The sequence below is a fragment of the Dendrobates tinctorius genome, unplaced genomic scaffold, assembly GCF_039654945.1.
Source record: "Dendrobates tinctorius isolate UK_male_01 unplaced genomic scaffold, ASM3965494v1 ptg000008l, whole genome shotgun sequence".
Classification (NCBI taxonomy): domain Eukaryota; kingdom Metazoa; phylum Chordata; class Amphibia; order Anura; family Dendrobatidae; genus Dendrobates; species Dendrobates tinctorius.
In genome coordinates, this window is record NW_027361676.1 from 24,940,001 (window position 1) to 24,958,548 (window position 18,548).

An 18,548-nucleotide genomic window follows, 5' to 3' on the forward strand; every position below is an offset into this window, starting at 1 on the left:
GTTTTAATTGGTAGCATTCAATATACCATAAGGCCACTTTCAGACGCTCAGTATTTAGTCTACAGTATTTGTAAAGCAAAATTAGGAAGGGAACAATCAGAAGAAAAGTATAATAGAAACACGTCACCACTTCTTTCACTCATTTCACCCATTCCTGGTTTTAGTTTACAAATACGGATGCAGAATACTGACCAAATACTGAACGTGGTCTAAATTGTATTGGAATATAGGAAAATTGTGCTAATTTATTATTTATAATTATACTTATTTTTTTACTTCTTTTTAAACATTTACAATTGAAAAAAAAAGTTTAGTTTGCAGCACTGTTTAATAAAATGCATATTTTTTTTATTATTTTATGTCAATGAACCTTTGTGATTGATTGTTGTTTTGGTGAATTACTTGTAGTTTCTTAAGGTAAACAATTTTTATGTGATGAATAGAAAAAAAAGAAAGCTTTAAATATTTTACATTTGGTTTTTATTTTACAGTGTATTTTTATTTAGTACTTAAAGTGAACTTGTCAGCTGATGCATGCTACCCAATTGGGCAGCATGTGTCAGGAACTGGCTGTATGAATGTAGCCAGGTAAGTTTGACTCTGAAACGCTGCAGCAATTCAGAGAAAAACATTTTAAAAGCCACTAGGGACCGAGTTCATAATAGAATACAGTAGTCAGACTGGCGGGTCTCCAGCAGCTTCTCCCCGCACGCTGACCTGGATTGACAGGCATCTGTCTAAATATAGGCTGTAGCGTTTCAGAGTAAAACACACCTGGCTAAGTTAATACAGCCAGTGCCTGATACATGATGCCAGAAAATTGTCATATTCTCTTTAAAGCTGTTATGGCTTGGTTGCAGGTACAGAATACTGCAATGGTCTTGTACTGTGGTGTATAGCATTTTAACTGATCTCCTAAGACAGAGATTAATAGATTTTCAGGATGCTTCTGATGCCATACCATTAGAGATGGGAGAACCCAAACAGTAAAGTTTGGCGTTCATACTGAACACGTACAGTTTGGGCACGGACACCGAACACGGTCTTCACTTGCACTTGGAAGTCCTTGTTACTGGTCAGGTTCGGCACCCTAACAAAAGGTTGTTTGACACATTGTCATGTGCATGACAGCTTGGCAAACACTGCTTCTGATTAGCAGTAAAATTATTATCGCTGGCCAAACAGAAGCGGTTCCCACGCTATCAAATGACAGCGTGAGCCCGTAGCTGTGATTAGACGAATAAAGTTTACCTCCGGTCACTGGTGTTAACTAATGGGACTATTGCTCCCATCAGCCTATGCATGCTGTCCCTAATAACAGTGAGAGCAAGAGCGGCTGATGGGTGCTATTTTAGCCTAGGGCAGGTCAATATCCATGGCCCCATAACAGCCTACGAATACCAGCGCCCAGCTGTCTGCTTTAGCAAGGCTGGTTGTCAAAAATGAGGGTGACCCATGCCATTTTTTTAAGGTATGCATTTAAATAATTTAAAAAACACAGCGTGGGGACCCCTGTAACCTTGATAACCATCCTGCTGAAGCTGACAGCTGGGGGCTGCAACCCTGGCTGGTTATCAAAAATACAGGGGAACCCACTCAGTGTTTTTTTTTAATTATTTATTTAGCGCGCAGGAGCTAGCTAATGAATACTCTCATCTTCCGCTGCCTGCTCTCATTGTTATTAGCGGGTTTTACCGCCGATCATAAGCAGTGGTTGCCGCGCTGTCATGCACATGACAAACACTGGATGTTTGGCCCCTCATTCAAGTGAATGGGGTCCGGGTTTGGGTATGGATACTGTTCTGGTACCTGGACCTGAGTTTTTTTTAACTGTTCAGCCTAACCCGCCGGAACCAAACATCCAGGGGTTCACCCTTCTTTACTTAACATTACAGCCAATCTGCACTCAGCAAATATGTTGCAGGGGTGCCACTTCATTGTAGCAGCTTAGATGTGATGGTCATCATGGACTATTGCATCAAACAAGAAAAACTTACTGGTTATCGTTGTGGCAGTTACAGATGGATGTCAGCCAACACCAACTTGTTTGTAACTTCGGTTCAAATTCTGAAACTGTTTATGCTCTTGCACCTGACACATGATGTATATATATATATATATATATATATATATATATATATATATGTCACATGTCTGAAATGGGTTAATATGAGTTTTGAAAATATTAAGGTTACATATCATCCAAATCCAGTCACAGTACCTCTCTCATTTTGCTCAGTATTAAACCTCTTGGAAACATTTCCTTTTTTTTCGCTTTTATTTTTTCTCTTTTTGCCATCAAAGAGCTGTATCTTTTTTATTTTTCCATCAACACAATCATGTGAGAGATTTTTTATAAGTGACAAGTTGAAGTTTTATTTATATTATCCATTATGGTGTGCACCTCACTTATTTCTCATCTTTGTGGCCAAAAAACAGTGATTCTGTTATTTTGATTAAAAAAAATGGCACCATTCATTTCACTATCTAGGGCACTGAAAAAAGGGAAGAAAGTTCCAAGTGGGGAGGAACTAAAAGAAAAAACAGCATTTTGCAGTAATAATGACATTTCAACTTTGTTCAATGGGTCTGTACACTTATGGTAACATTCAATTTATATAGGTTTTATATGTTTTACTACATACAGTTAGGAATAAATGTATTTAGTCAGCCATCAATTGTTCAAATTCTCCCACTTAAAAAGATGAGAGAGGCCTGTAACTGACATCATAGGTAGACTACAACTATGAGAGTCAAAATGAGAAAATAAATCCAGAAAATCACCTTGTCTGATTTGGCAAGGATTTGACTGCAGATTTATCAATACTCACATCGCAAGCATTGTGAGGATTCTATGGTGCCAATGCCGGGTGCAGGCTGTTATACTTCCGACTAGAGGTGTCCAGCCTTGCTTACTAGACTTGCAATGAGTGAGGTTGCACACTTCTAGTGCATGATTCCGAATGTGCAACTGACATACTCGCGATCATGTAGCCACTGCTCTCTGCACTGCCACCAGAGAATCCTGACATAAAATGACTGCAGACTTGTACCTTAAGACCAGACAACCCCTTTACTAATAGAATCATAGAATGGTAGAGTTGGAAGGGACCTCCTGAGTCATCTGGTCCAACCCCTTGCTTAAAGCAGTATTCACTAAATCATCCCAGACAGATGTCTGTCCAGCCTCTGTTGGAAATAGGACAATGAAATTGAACTGTGTTATGAATGAGTCACCGTAGGAGGCAAAAACAGAAATACTAGCTAAGTCCAGAAAACCAGAGAAGTTGACAGCTCTCGGATTGCAGACCCCTGAACCTAACAATAACAACTAGCAGTAGCCGTGGGGGGTTCCTACGGTGCCCTAGACCCCTCGATCACAGCCGGAGAACTAAATAGCCTAAAGACAGAAAGGGAAATCTAAACTGCCCCAGAGCAGACCCCAAAGCAATAGGCAGCCCCCAACATATAATGACGGTGAAGCAAGATGAAAAAACACTCACAGATAGAAAGATAGGCTGAGCAAATGATGGGGCCCAAGCTAACTAAATAGGACAGGATAGAAAAGCTGCTGTCTGCAATCCGCCAAAACCCTATCAAAACAAGAGCCAACAGACTGATAGGGAAAAAAGCCCTGAAGACGCTAGGCTTCAAAAAGACTATATCAGTACTAAGGTATTTTCTGAAGACAGAGCAAAAAGGAATTCAGCTCACCCCAGCAGGGAATGGCAGAAATCCAGAAAAACAAGGCAAAACAAAACTAAAACACAAATGCAAAAAGCAGAGCAAAAAACTTACCTTTTGAGGAGCAGGAATCAGACTGGTCTCCTAGAATCCCTCTGAGAAATCACCAGCAAGGCAGAAGGGCGTCGGCTGCCTTATATCCAGTCTGCAATTCCAGTCACCCAGTCATCATCATCCAGCTCAGGTGCTTGGTAATCAGCCTCACTACCTTCCTTCACCAGAAGAGGGAGTTCATCAGACCTCAATGGTGAAGGGGAAAATGAACTCACAACAGAACTGTCAGTGGAGCGCTGAGAATACAAAGACACCACAATTGATTCTTCTTTAACCCACAACGCGTTTCGACACCTGATGAAGACGGGGTTACCGTTGAAATGCGTTGTGGGCTAAAGAAGAATCTATTGTGTGTCTTTACTCCACTGACCGTTCAATTTCATTGTCCTATTTCATTATCCTCCATTGGAGGTGCACGGCTGGAGCTGCAGTTGATCAGTGATCCTTATCAACTTCAACTGCCACTTTCCTGGCGCTCCCCAATGATCGCTACCCTTATTGAACTTTACAGCCTGTCTAGCCTGTTTGAAGACTTCCATGGAAGAAGAACTCACCACCTCTCATGGCAGCCTGTTCCACTCATTGATCACCCTGTCAGTTTTTTCTAATATCTAATCTGTGTCTCCTCACATTCAGTTTCATCCCATTGCTTCTAGTCTTTCCTTGTGCAAATGAGAATAAAGATGATCCTTCTACAATGTGACAGCCCTTGAGGTATTTGTAGATACCTATTAAATCTCCTCTCTTCTTCTTTTTTGCAAGCTAAACATTCTCAAATCCTGTAACCATTCCTCATAGGACATGGTTTGCAGACCAGTCACCATTCTGGTGGCTCTTCTCTGAACTTGCTTCAGTTTGTTGATATCTTTTTTTAAAATGTGGTGTCCAAAATTGGACACAGTATTCCAGATGAGGTCTGACAAAAGAGGAGTGGATGGCAATAATGACTTCACGTGATCTAAACTGTATACTTCTGTTAATACATCCCAGAATTAAATTTGCCTTTTTTGCTGCTGCATCACACTGTTGACTCATGTTCAGTTTATGATCTATTAGTATACCCAAGTCTTTTTCACATGTGCTGTCACTTAGCCCTATTCCTCCCATTCTGTATATGCTTTCTTCATTTTTATTGCCCAGATGTAGTACTTTGCATTTTTTCCTGTTAAAATCCATTCTGTTAGTTGCTGCCCACTGCTCCAGTTTATTTTTATCTTTTTGAATCCTGTCTCTCTTTTCTCTAGTATTAGTTATCCCTTCTAGCTTTGTATCATCAGCAAATTTAATCAGTGTATCCTCAATTCCAAAATCTAAATCATTGATAAAGATGTTGAACACTACAGGACCCTGTGGTACCCCAATTGAGACATTCTTCCAACTGGATGTGCAGCCATTTATGACCACTCGTTGGGTCCGATCACTAAGCCAGTTATGAATCCACCTAACATTTGCCTTGTCCATTCCATACTTAGTCATTGTTTCAGTAAAATGGTGTGATATACTTTGTCAAATGTTTTGCTTAAGTCAAGATATACTATATCTACAGCTTGTCACTGATCCACCCAGTCAGTGATTCTGTCATAGAAATTAAGTTAGTCTGACATGACTTATTAGTTACAAACCCATGCAGGTTAATCACTTCATTCTTATCCAGGTACTTACGTACATGTTTAATAACTTGTTCAAAGATCTTTCCTGGTATAGATGTCAGACTCACCGGCCTATAGTTCCCTGGGTCCACCTTCTTCCCTTTTTTGAAGATAGGCACAACATTTGCTCTTCTCCAGTCTTCTGGGACATCTCCCGATCTCCAAGAATTTTCATAGATTATGCAGAGTGGTTCAAAAATGTCTTCTGCCATCTCCTTCATAAAGGTACTGTAACACTTAGCGATGCACCAGAGATCCCGACCAGCGATATGACGCAGTCAGGATCGCTGGTAGATCGCTAAGTGGTCGCTAGTGAGTTGCCACACAGGCAGATCTCACCAGCGACATCGCAGGGGTCGCTACTTACCTGTCACACTAGGCGATCCTGACATCCTTCTGCCCGCGTCCACACTCGTTGCTCGTCTCTCCACAGGAAGCCCAGCAGGAAGCTGACGACGAGAAAAGGTCCAGGACGTTCTCGCGCGATCAGCGATAATTAGCGGGGGAGCGGGTCGGAGGTAAGTATCAGACAGCGATGGCGCTAGCAATATCGCTATAACGTTACAAAACCTGTGATGTTATAGCGATATTGCTAGCGATATCGCTTAGTGTGACAGGCCCTTTACTCTGGGGTGTAATTCATCTGGTCCTGGAGACTTGAATTCTTTATGTTAGCTAAGTGTTTCCTCACAATCTTTCTGTTTATAGATATCCTGGATTCTTCTAATCCTTTAATAGGACAGTGAAGATCAGTTGATGTTACATTTCCTTTCTGAGAGAAAACAGATGCAAAATAGGAATTTAAAAGTTCACCCTTCTGAACATCCTTTTCTCACTATTTCATCATTTTCATCCTGTAAAAATCCTATAGCATCTTTGAATTTTTTATTACTTTTGACATATCCCCAAAATCCTTTTTTATTGCGTTCGACATCTCTTGCAAGCCTTAATTCATTGTCAGCTTTAGCTAATCTGATTCATGCGCTGCAGGTTTTGCAGACAGCATCATATTCTTCTTTAGATATGCCTCTCTCTTTCCATTTGATCAACCTTTCTTCCTTTTTAGCATGTGTTAAAGTTCTGTATTCATTCATCCTGGTTTTCTTAAATGCTTTATATTCTTACCTCTTTTTGGAATTAACGATTGTGCTTTGAGAATCTCATTTTTCAAGATTTCCCATCCTTCCTGGACATTTTTGTCCTTAAGGATGTCCAGCCATTGGATCCCTCCGATTCTCTTTCTGAGTCCCTTAAAATCTGTCTTTCTGAAATCTAACCTTGAAGTCTGAGTCTTCACAGGTCTTCCTCCTCTAGTTATCCAAAATTCTAAAATAGCATGGTCGCCTCCTAGGGTCCCAGCCGCTCTTACCTCCTCAACCATTTACTCCCTGTTTATAAGGATTAGATCCAAGGTAGCAGATCCCCTTGTTTTCTCCCCTACCTTTTGGAAGATAAAGTTGTTAGCAAGAGAGGATAAGAATTTGCTTGACCTGTTAGTTTTACATGAGAGAGGTTCCCAACAAATGTCAGGATAGTTGAAATCTCCCATGACCACTGTGTCATATTTTTTTGAGAACTTGGCCATTTGATGCATAAAGAGTTCATCCATATATTCAGCTTGTACAGGCAGCCTGTAATAAATGCCTACAATGGTGTCCTTTCCATTGTTCTCTCCTTCTATTCTTACCCAAACAGTTTCCACAGAACTCCCAGTCTCTGAAGCTTCAATCTCTGTGCAGACATATGCTTTTCTAACATACAGTGTGACACCTCCTCCTTGTTTATCAAGTCTGTTTCTTGCAAATAAGTTGTATCCTTCTAGCCTTGTATTCCAATCATGTGTATTGTCCCACCAAGTTTCCATGATTCCAATGACATCATATTTCTTCTCCAGAGTTAGCAGTTCCAATTCTCCTTGTTTGTTTCTCATGCTTTGTGCATTTGTATAGAAACATTTTAGTTTGTGATTGTTTTCTCTACCTCCAATATTTTTATTATTTAGATTTTTTTTGGTCTTTGCTCTCCCTTTCCACTGCTAATAGCAGAGTTCTCAACAGTATTGTTCAGGTGTATTGCTTTTTCTGTCCATTTGCTTCCCTTCCCACATTGTTCTAGTTTAAAACTCTCCTGATGAGTGTAGCAACATAGAGCCTAGAGCCTTAGAATATTTTCACACATCTTTTTCTAACAGTGAAAAACATAAGGTTTTTCAAGCAGATGCTTTTTTTTGGCATTTTATCTGAGGTTTTTAAGCTGGAGCTTTTTCTTATCGTGGTGGTTCAGTCTTAGTGCTGTGTCACTGCAAATCCTGGTGGCCGTTTTTTACCATGTAAGTTGAAGAGCATTAAAGACAACTTTTTTCAAAGGATTATACTTATTAAAAATGGTTGCATAATCAAATTGAGAGTATGTGCCATGCAGTAAGCAAGTTTTACTATTGCTTGACAGCCATAATGTTTCTGGCATTGTCACTTATTAGGTTGCCCAGTCGTAGTTTGCTCAGTGTCATCCTGTGTGACATTTGATGCAATGTTAAACCCTTTTGCTGGCGGTGATAGGAAGATGTCCATTGAGGAGGATGTGGAGAAAGAGTATGAGAATTGCCTAGTATGGAGATATCACCTCACCACAAGTAAAAAAAAAATTGTGCATCACGGCCATGCAAAACATTTACTCAGTTGAGCATAAAATACATGTAAAGTCCATGGCCATCACTGCTGATGTAGACGGTTGAGTACAACTTGCAGCACAACATTATTTTGAAGGAACAGACCACATTCTCTGCCACAAGAAAATATAAAGCAGAGATGGCTTTATTATAAAAAGTATGTTGGCTAGGTATCTTACATTGAGGCTGAGCACACTTGATTGTTTTGAAAAAAGGAGGTAAAATTCAAGTGATTCGGCATCAATTGTGGTGAACTTGGACATGTCGGCATTCAGTTTCAACAAAAACGGATGATTGAATGAATGTCTCTTGGGCACACAAAAGGATATCTGACAGTGCAATAAAGTGAGAGGAAAAAGTGTACGGAAGCAATAGATGAAGATAAGAATGTGGTTGATGACAATGACAGGTGCTACCTGTAGATGTGGATTGGCTACTGGAAAGAAGAGAAGGAAGAGGACTGCTTGAGTCTTGCTCATTTATCTGGTGAATTTGTTTTTCTAACATGAGCAATTGATGCTATTTCATTTGCTGATTAAGAGAAGTAGTTCCTAGTCGAAGCGTGCCAGGATTTGCATGGCTTATTTTAAAACAGCAGAAACTGTAAACTGCAATAGATCGTTTTTTTGGCAACATGGAAAATAATTTCCATTTCCGAGATGTTCCCACATAGGACTTGCCACCACCACACTTTTCAGGCACTGTTCAGTCTCCTGCACATCAACATTAAATACAACATCAACTACTTCCAAGCTGGCAGCAAAAGAAGCAGATTTGCTGGCCAAACATCGGCTCTACATGTCGATGCCAACTTAACCATCTCCCCCTCTCATGACATCACCTACATGGCACCACAATCCAGTTCCAAATCATCAATAGCTTATCCATATCTTGACTCACAAGTGTGAGTAAAGTCTCGAGCTGCCTGTCTCCATGCTTGATTCTCACTTTGAGATTTTCCCTGGCAAATGTCAATACCCCTACACCTTGCAAATGTAGCAACAAAGCTTGAAGTTTCCATTGTGCCCTCCATTTCCTTCCCTTTTGCTCCATACAAAATACACCCCATATAATGCTGAACAAAGGTTAATAATGCCCCCAAAAGATGCTCCATGGAATAATATGCCCCATATAATGCTCCATAAAGGTTATGCCCCCATAAGATGCTCCATAGATTATGCCCTCATAAGATGCTCCATAGATTATTCCCCCATAAAATGTTCTATAGATTATGCCCCATAAGATGCTCCATAGATTATGCCCCCATAAAATGCTCCATAGATTATGCCCCATAAGATGCTACATAGACTATGCACCCATATGCTGCTCCATAGAATATGCCCCCATATGCTGCCACATAGGATATGCCCCCATATGCTGCTCCACAGAATATGCCCCCATATGCTGCTCCATAGAATATGCCCCCATATGCTGCTCCATAGAATATGCCCCCATATGCTGCCACATAGGATATACCCCCATATGCTGCTCCAAAGAATATGCCCCCTTATGCTGCTCCATAGAATATGCCCCCATATGCTGCCCCATAAAATGCACCATATATTATGCCCCCATATGCTGCTGCAAAAAAAAATGCCATACTCACCTCTCCTGCTCAGGACCTCACCTGTCTGGGGGCAATCGCTGCTCACCGCTTTTTGCCATGTCGTCTGTCAGTGACGTTCAGGCAGCAGAGGGCACGGCACGCACTAACCACGTCACCACACCCTCTGCTGCCTAAACGTCACAGACAGGATGCAGCAGACAGCGGTGAGCAGCAATGGACACCCCGGACAGGTGAATATCGCTATACTTACCTCCCCTGGCGCGGTCTCTGCACTGCAGCCTCGCTTCTCCATGGTCTCCTTTCCTGCCTTCAGCGGTCACGTGGTACCATTCATTACACTCATGAATATGCGCATATTCATGAGTTTAATGAGCGGTACCATGTGACCGCTGAAGGCAGGAAGGGAGACCGTGGAGAAGCAGAGGAGCTGCAGAAACTGCACCAGGGGAGGTAAGTATGATCTGTGACACCCCTGCTCCCCCTCCCCCACTGACCCCCAGGTATATGACTCGTGTATAAGTCGAGAGGGGGACTTTCAGCCCAAAAAAATGGGCTGAAAATCTCGGCTTATACACAAGTATATATGGTATGTGACATACATATTCCCCCTGACTAAAATGTACACCAGAGGCAAGGTAAGGCATGTGTGTCCCACACTTAACGTTATTTCCGTGGAGATGGTTGCTGCCAGCAGTACAGGTGCTGCTACTGCTAGAGGTTTCCATATTTTTAGCCGTGTTATGGTTTTTTTCTCTTAGTCTATTATCAGTGTCTTTTTTTTATCTTTTTTTGTGTACCATTCTGGACTCAATTTTAATTTTTACAAAAAAGTTTAACAACACTTATCTAACCCTGCAAAAATACAGAGTCAGCCAAAAATGGTAGGGTACAAGTGACGGCCAAAACAGCTAATGCAAGAACAGCATGCCCATAGTAACAGTTTAGAATATTAAACAGGCGTGCCGAAACATACTGGAACAGTAAAATTTCTATAATTAGTGTAATTTATTTTTACATTTTTTGATAAGCAAATTAAATCCCGCTCATCAAAGAAAACGATGTAACAAAAAATTCCATTATTCGAATTAGCCAGGATCTGCGAATATAATGAATTTTCACTCAAATTCAATTTGCAGCAGATGGATTAGAACACATTTTACTAAGGGGGCTCCATACAATCTTCTCTGACAAATCACCCCTTAAAGGCGTATTCCCACCTCAGTCATTCATGGCATATCCACTTACAGAACTCGCATCTATCAAAAACAAAAAGCCCCCCATAATCATCATCCTATCTAATAATTCTGAGCAAGTCTGCTGGATTAAAGAGGATATTGATTGAGGAGGTGGTAATGCATGTGCATGGCTTTCACTGTTCATTTCTGTGAGAGTTACCGAAACAGCTGAACAAGCTACCTCATTATGTCCATAAAAGTATTGGCCTTTCTACTTCACATAGGTGACACAAAAAAGGAACCCCCTGCTCATTGACACTCTTCTGTGATCCAAAATGGAGAGCTTTTCTATGAGAGCTACTGGTGTTTTGGTGGACCCAAGCCAATCTTGTATTACATGAATGGAAAATTCATCTAGGCGGCCACCTTGTAAACTATTTCTTCTGCCATTGTCATAGCAGGGAAAATACTTAAGTGGCGTGACTTCTGCCCCGTAAAATCATCTTTTTGGCAGAAGTACTAATAGCGGGGTCATGGTGATCAGCAGTTCACTGCCGTGTTGCTGTTTGCTATTTGTCTCAGCTTGGGGCCTAAGTAACTTTTGATTGGCTTTCCTAGTCTTTTAACCCCTTCACCCCCAAGGGTGGTTTGCACGTTCATGACCGGGCCAATTTTTACAATTCTGACCACTGTACATTTATGAGGTCATAACTCTGGAACGCTTCCATTGATCCCGGTGATTCTGACATTGTTTTCTCGTGACATATTGTACTTCATGTTAGTAGTAAAATTTCATTCAAATAACTTGCGTTTATTTGTGAAAAAAATGGAAATTTGGCAAAAATTTTGAAAATTTCGCAATTTTCCAACTTTGAATTTTTATGCCCTTAAATCACAGAGATACGGCACACAAAAAACTTGATAAGTAACATTTCCCACATGTTTACTTTACATCAGCACAATTTTGGAACCAAAATTTTTTTTTGTTAGGAAGTTATAAGGGTTAAAAGTTGACCAGCGTTTTCTAATTTTTACAACACCATTTTATTTTTAGGACCACATCACATTTGAAGCCACTTTGAGGGGTTTATATGATAGAAAATACCCAAAAGTGACACCATTCTAAAAACTGAACCCCTTAAGGTGCTCAAAACCACATTCAAGAAGTTTATTAACCCATTAGGTGCGTCACAGGAATTTTTTTGAATATTTAAAAAGAAATGAACATCTAACTTTTTTTCACCAAAAAAATAATTCAGGTTCAATTTTTTTTATTTTACCAAGGGTAACAGGAAAAATTGGACTGCAAAAGTTATTGTGCAATTTGTCCTGAGTACGCTGATACCTGATTTGTGGGGGGGAACCACTGTTTCGGCGCATGGCAGAGCTCAGAATGGAAGGAGCGCCGTTTGACTTTTTCAATGCAAAATTGGCTGGAATTCAGATCGGACGCCATGTCACATTTGGAGAGTCCCTGATGTACCTAAACAGTGGAAACCCCCTACAAGTGACCCCATTTTGGAAACTAGACCCCCCAAGGAACTTATCTAGATATGTGGTGAGAACTTTGAACCCACAAGGGCTTTACAGAAGTTTATAACGTACAGCGGTACAATTAAAAAATCATATTTTTTCCACAAAAATGATCTTTTCACCCCAATTTTTATTTTCCCAAGGGTAACAGGACCCTAAAAGTTATTGTGCAATTTGTCCTGAGTATGCTGATACCCCACATGTGGGGGTAAACCACTATTTGGGCGCATGGCAGAGCTCGGAAGGGAAGCAGCGCCATTTGACGTTTTTGGCTGGAATTGAGATCAGACATCATGTCGCGATTGGAAAACCCCTGATGTACCAAAACAGTGGAAACCCCCCACAAATGACACCATTTTGGAAACTAGACCCCCTAAGGAACTTATCTAGATGTGTGGTGAGAACTTTGAACCCCCAAGGGCTTCACAGAAGTTTATAACATAAAGCCGTACAATTAAAAAATCATATTTTTTCCACAAAAATGATCTTTTCACCCTCAATTCTTATTTTCCAAGGGTAACAGCACCCTAAAAGTTATTGTGCAATTTGTCCTGAGTACGCTGATACCCCACATGTGGGGGTAAACCACTATTTGGGCGCATGGCAGAGCTCGGAAGGGAAGCAGCGCCATTTGACGTTTTTGGCTGGAATTGAGATCGGACACCATGTCGCGATTGGAAAACCCCTGATGTACCTAAACAGTGGAAACCCCCCACAAATGACACCATTTTGTAAACTAGACCCCCCAAGGAATTTATCTAGATGTGTGGTGAGCACTTTGAACCCCCCAGTGCTTCACAGAAGTTTATAACGCCCGGGCGTGAAAATAAAAAATTCGTATTTTTTCCACAAACATGATCTTTTAGTCACCATTTTTTTTTATTTTCCCAAGGGTAACAGGAGAAATTGAACCCCAAAAGTTGTTGTCCAATTTGTCCTGAGTACGCTGACACCCCATATGTGGGAGAAAACTACTGTATGGACACACGTCAGGGCTCGGAAGGGAAGTAGTGACGTTTTGGAATGCAGACATTGATGGAATGGTCTGCGGGTGTCATGTTGCCTTTGGAGAGCCCCTAATGTACCTAAACAGTGGAAACCCCCCACAAATGACCCCATTTTGGAAACTAGACCCCCTAAGGAACTTATCTAGATGTGAGGTGAGCACTTTGAATCCCCAAGGGCTTCACAGAAGTTTATAATGCCCGGGCATGAAAATAAAAAAATCGTATTTTTTCCACAAACATGATCAATTAGTCCCCAATTTTTTCATTTTCCCAAGGGTAACAGGAGAAATTGGACCCCAAAAGTTGTTGTCCAATTTGTCATGAGTACGCTGACACCCCAGATGTGGGAGAAAACTACTGTATGGACACACGTCAGGGCTCGGAAGGGAAGTAGTGACGTTTTGGAATGCAGACATTGATGGAATGGTCTGCGGGTGTCATGTTGCCTTTGGAGAGCCCCTAATGTACCTAAACAGTGGAAACCCCCCACAAATGACCCCATTTTGGAAACTAGACCCCCTAAGGAACTTATCTAGATGTGAGGTGAGCACTTTGAACCCCCAAGGGCTTCACAGAAGTTTATAATGCCCGGGCATGAAAATAAAAAAATCGTATTTTTTCCACAAACATGATCAATTAGTCCCCAATTTTTTCATTTTCCCAAGGGTAACAGGAGAAATTGGACCCCAAAAGTTGTTGTCCAATTTGTCATGAGTACGCTGACACCCCAGATGTGGGAGAAAACTACTGTATGGACACACGTCAGGGCTCGGAAGGGAAGTAGTGACGTTTTGGAATGCAGACATTGATGGAATGGTCTGCGGGTGTCATGTTGCCTTTGGAGAGCCCCTAATGTACCTAAACAGTGGAAACCCCCCACAAATGACCCCATTTTGGAAACTAGACCCCCTAAGGAACTTATCTAGATGTGAGGTGAGCACTTTGAACCCCCAAGGGCTTCACAGAAGTTTATAATGCCCGGGCATGAAAATAAAAAAATCGTATTTTTTCCACAAACATGATCAATTAGTCCCCAATTTTTTCATTTTCCCAAGGGTAACAGGAGAAATTGGACCCCAAAAGTTGTTGTCCAATTTGTCATGAGTACGCTGACACCCCATATGTGGGAGAAAACTACTGTATGGACACACGTTAGGGCTCGGAAGGGAAGTAGTGACGTTTTGGAATGCAGACTTTGATGGAATGGTCTGCGGGTGTCATGTGCGTTTGGAGAGCCCCTGATGTACCTAAACTATTGAAACTCCCCACAAGTGACCCCATTTTGGGCACTAGACCCCCTCACGGAACTTATCTAGATGTGTGGTGAGCACTTTGAACCCCCAAGTGCTTCACAGAAGTTTATCACGCTCGGTCGTGAAAATAAAAAAATCATTTTTTTCCACAAAAATGATATTTTTGCCGCCAAATTTTTATTTTCCTAAGGGTAACAGGAGAAATTGGACCCCAAAAATTGTTTTGCAATTTGTCCTGAGTAGGCAGATACCCTACATGTGGGGGTAAAACACTGTTTGGGCGCATGGCAGAGCTTGGAAGGGAAGGAGCACCATATGACTTTTTCAACTCAGAATTGGCTGAAATTGAGATCAGACGCAATGTTGCATTTGGAGAGCCCCTGATGTGCCCAAACAGTGGAAACCCCCAATTCTAACTCCAACCCGAACTCCAACACACCCCTAACCCTAATCTCAGCCCTAGTCCTAACCCTAACCCTAGTCCTAACCCTAGCCCTAACCCTAGCCCTAACCCTAGCCCTATCCCTGGCCCTAACCCTAGCCCTAATGGAAAAATGGAAATAAATACATTTTTTTTATTTTATTATTTTTCCCTAACTAAGGGGGTGATAACGGGGGGTTTGATTTACTATTTGTGGCGGTTTTTATGTTTGGCAGCTGTCGCACGCTAAAAGACGCTTTTTAGTGTAAAAATAGTTTTTGCATCACCACATATTGAGAGCTATAATTTTTCCGTATTTTGACCCACCGAGTCATGTGAGGTCTTATTTTTTGTGAGACGAGTTGACGTTCTTATCGGTATCATTTTCGGGCACGTGACATTTTTTGATCGCTTTTTATTCTGATTTTTGGGACGCAGAATGAACAAAAACCAGCGTTTCATGAATTTCTTTTGGGGGGGTGCGTTTACACCGTTCCGCGTGCGGTAAAATTGATAAAGCGGTTTTATTTTTTGGGTCAGTACGGTTACAGCGATACCTCATTTATGTAGTTTTTTTATGTTTTGTCGGTTTTATGCAATGAAAACTATTTTATATAAAAAATAATTATTTTTGCACCGCTTTATTCTGCGAGCTATAACTTTTTTATTTTTTCACTGATGATGCTGTGTAGCAGCTCGTTTTTTGCGGGACAAGATGACGTTTTCAGCGGTACCATGGATATTTATATGCGTCTTTTTGATCGCGCGTTATTACACTTTTTGTTTGGCGGTATGATAATAAATCATTATTTTCTGCTTCGTTTTTTATTATTATTTTTTAAGGGGTTCGCTAAAGGGGTTAACTAATGGAACAGTTTTATAGGGCAGGTCGTTACGGACGCGGCGATACCTAATATGTGTACTTTTATTGTTTTTTTTTTATTATTTTCAAAAAATGAATTTATTGGGGAATATTTTTTTTTTTTTTTTTTACTAATTTATTTGGCGATTTTTTTTAATTTATTTTTACATTTTTTTTTAATTTTTTTTTAATTTTATTACATAGTCCCAGGTGGGACATCACTGTCCTGTGACAGATCGCTGATCTGTCACATCACAGATCACTGTGACAGATCAGCAATCTGTCACAGGCATTGAAGAAGACTTCCTCTTGCCTGCGCTTTGCAGGCACTGAGGAAGCCAGCTTCCTCAGGTCCCCGAAGGCCCCCGTCGCCATCTTGGATTCGGGGGCCTGGAGGATAGGAGCCCCCCGCAGCAGCGCTGCACATTGCGCTGCCGTGGGGGGCTCAGGGAAGCACGGAGGGAGCCCCCTCCCTGCCGATGCTTCCCTTTAACTCCCGGTACACCGCGATCATGTTTGATCGCGGTGTGCAAGGGGTTAACGTGTCGGGGGCGGTCCGTGACCTCCCCTGACACATAGTGCCGGGTGTCAGCTGTGATAATCAGCTGACACCCGGCCGCGATCAGCGGCGCTCACCACGTGGGCGCCGCTGATCGCGGTAGATGTACATTCCCGTCCACGGTCATACGGGCCCGGGTACCGTGGACGGGATAGTACGTCGGATGTCAGGAAGGGGTTAAATGATCAATATTGTAGAAAAATTAAATCTAAATAAGTTAGAAAAGCAATGTAGGTTTACATACGCAATAATGTACGATGTAAGATAATTATTACTGATTTTGCACTATGAGACTGATACATCAAAGTGTTTGTGCCAGAAAACTGATGTAAAACACTTTGAAAGTTGCCAGACTTTTGCTCACTGTGGAGTTATGCATAACTTTTTTTTTTACTTTGGCATTTTCATGCCAGTTTTGAGCAGCTCTGCCAAAATAGGCAGAGCGGAGGTGGAATGGGGCTTGATCCATCAAATTTATCAAAAGTAGGGAACTTTTTAAGTCAGAAATGTTATTCCAGTCCCTGATTTGAAGTGGTATTTTTGATGAGGGTAACAGAGGTGCATGCTCTGATAAGATGTTCCATATTCATTAAGTGTCATATGCCTCTTAATGAATTTTGTGCACCTTATTCATTATTGTCCCTCATTAATACTGGCATAGGAAATGCCAGTAAGGCCTATGTTTTCATTAATACATGGTATTGAGGTGGAGGACTAAGAATGTACTATGTAGTGAATGCTTACTGTACATGGTTGATTCTCTTGAATCCTGACAAACCAGTTATTTACAATTGTCTCAAATTTTAGTCAAAGAGGTGTATGTAGTTACCTGTTTATTCTGTGCCCAGGGAATAAATGTGAAAAAGTAAAGCACCTATACAAATCTCTCCATAAAGCTGACTGAGCGAATATATATGCTTATCAGACCTCCCTTATGTCAACTGTCCCTTGTAAAAATCTGTAAAGATATAAACAATGTCCTTGATTCATTAAAGCAATTTTGCCAGAATTTTGGTGTCAAATGCTTTTAAAAGTTGCAAAATATTTGCGTAGCTCACCTTTGATATGCACAAACTTTTTTCTTTCGGTGTTTTCACATGATGGACTTATGTCAGATTTGTGGCAGAGCGCAAACCATTCATCGGATTCTCCAGTGTGCACTTCTTAAAGAATAAGGAACGTATGACTCTAACACCCTCATCAAGACCAGTGAGAAAATTGCCGGTCTTGATGAATTGGGACCATAGTGTATCAAAATTATACAGTTTGTGTATATGAAAAACACGGAAGTGCTGGGAACTCATTGCACTAGTTGTGTTTGGAGCTTTCTCGATTTATTTTATGTCACACAAGCCCAACACACTGCCAATGTTTTGAAAGCATACAATTTTTATATTTGTTTGCTTTGTTGTGTCGTTGTTTGTTAGATGAAAAACTATTGGATCTACTATTGTAGAGGAACAGACTTATGTTAACTGTTTACCATGTAAAAGGGCACTATGCATGTGTCTTATTCATAAATGAAAAAAAAAACAAAGTGCTGTGGAAATAGAGAAACAAAAGTACCGTACATAATTTTGAGGGATGAACTGTGCCCAAGTCACACGTGAATAAGTCCTGCAGTGCTGTGTGTACAAAGCATACAGTTTTGTGTGACATAAAGATGGTGATTTTACAGAACAGAAGAACACTTTTTTAATTGTTTTAGGCAGATTCATTGTGAGTGAATACATTTATACTGCTAAGCCATGCACAGATTCCACACTTTTACTGGTGCTAGAAAAAATAACTGCATTAATCTCTAGTGTGGATTTCTCAGTCATTACAAAATCAACGCCGCAGATGAATGTGAAGATATTGTTCTTTCATAACACCATTCAGACAATCTTATTACCCTGTGAATTGCAATCTGCTTTTCTCCTCTTTTTGACTCATCAAATTATTACATAAATCATTTTTGTGATTGCTTAAATTTTAAGCCTTTTGTGTGAACTTTAAGTTACAGCAACACTCCAGCATTTTTTTTTTCCATTTCAGAGCTGTACTCGGGGAACTA

At 40.8% G+C, this 18,548-nt stretch overlaps 1 protein-coding gene across 4 annotated transcripts in view; it reads left to right on the forward strand.

The window, feature by feature from the left end:
- The window catches only part of GRIA2 (glutamate ionotropic receptor AMPA type subunit 2), a 341,569-nt gene that overhangs the window by 321,020 nt on the left and 2,001 nt on the right, over window positions 1-18,548 (forward strand). The window lies entirely within an intron of this gene.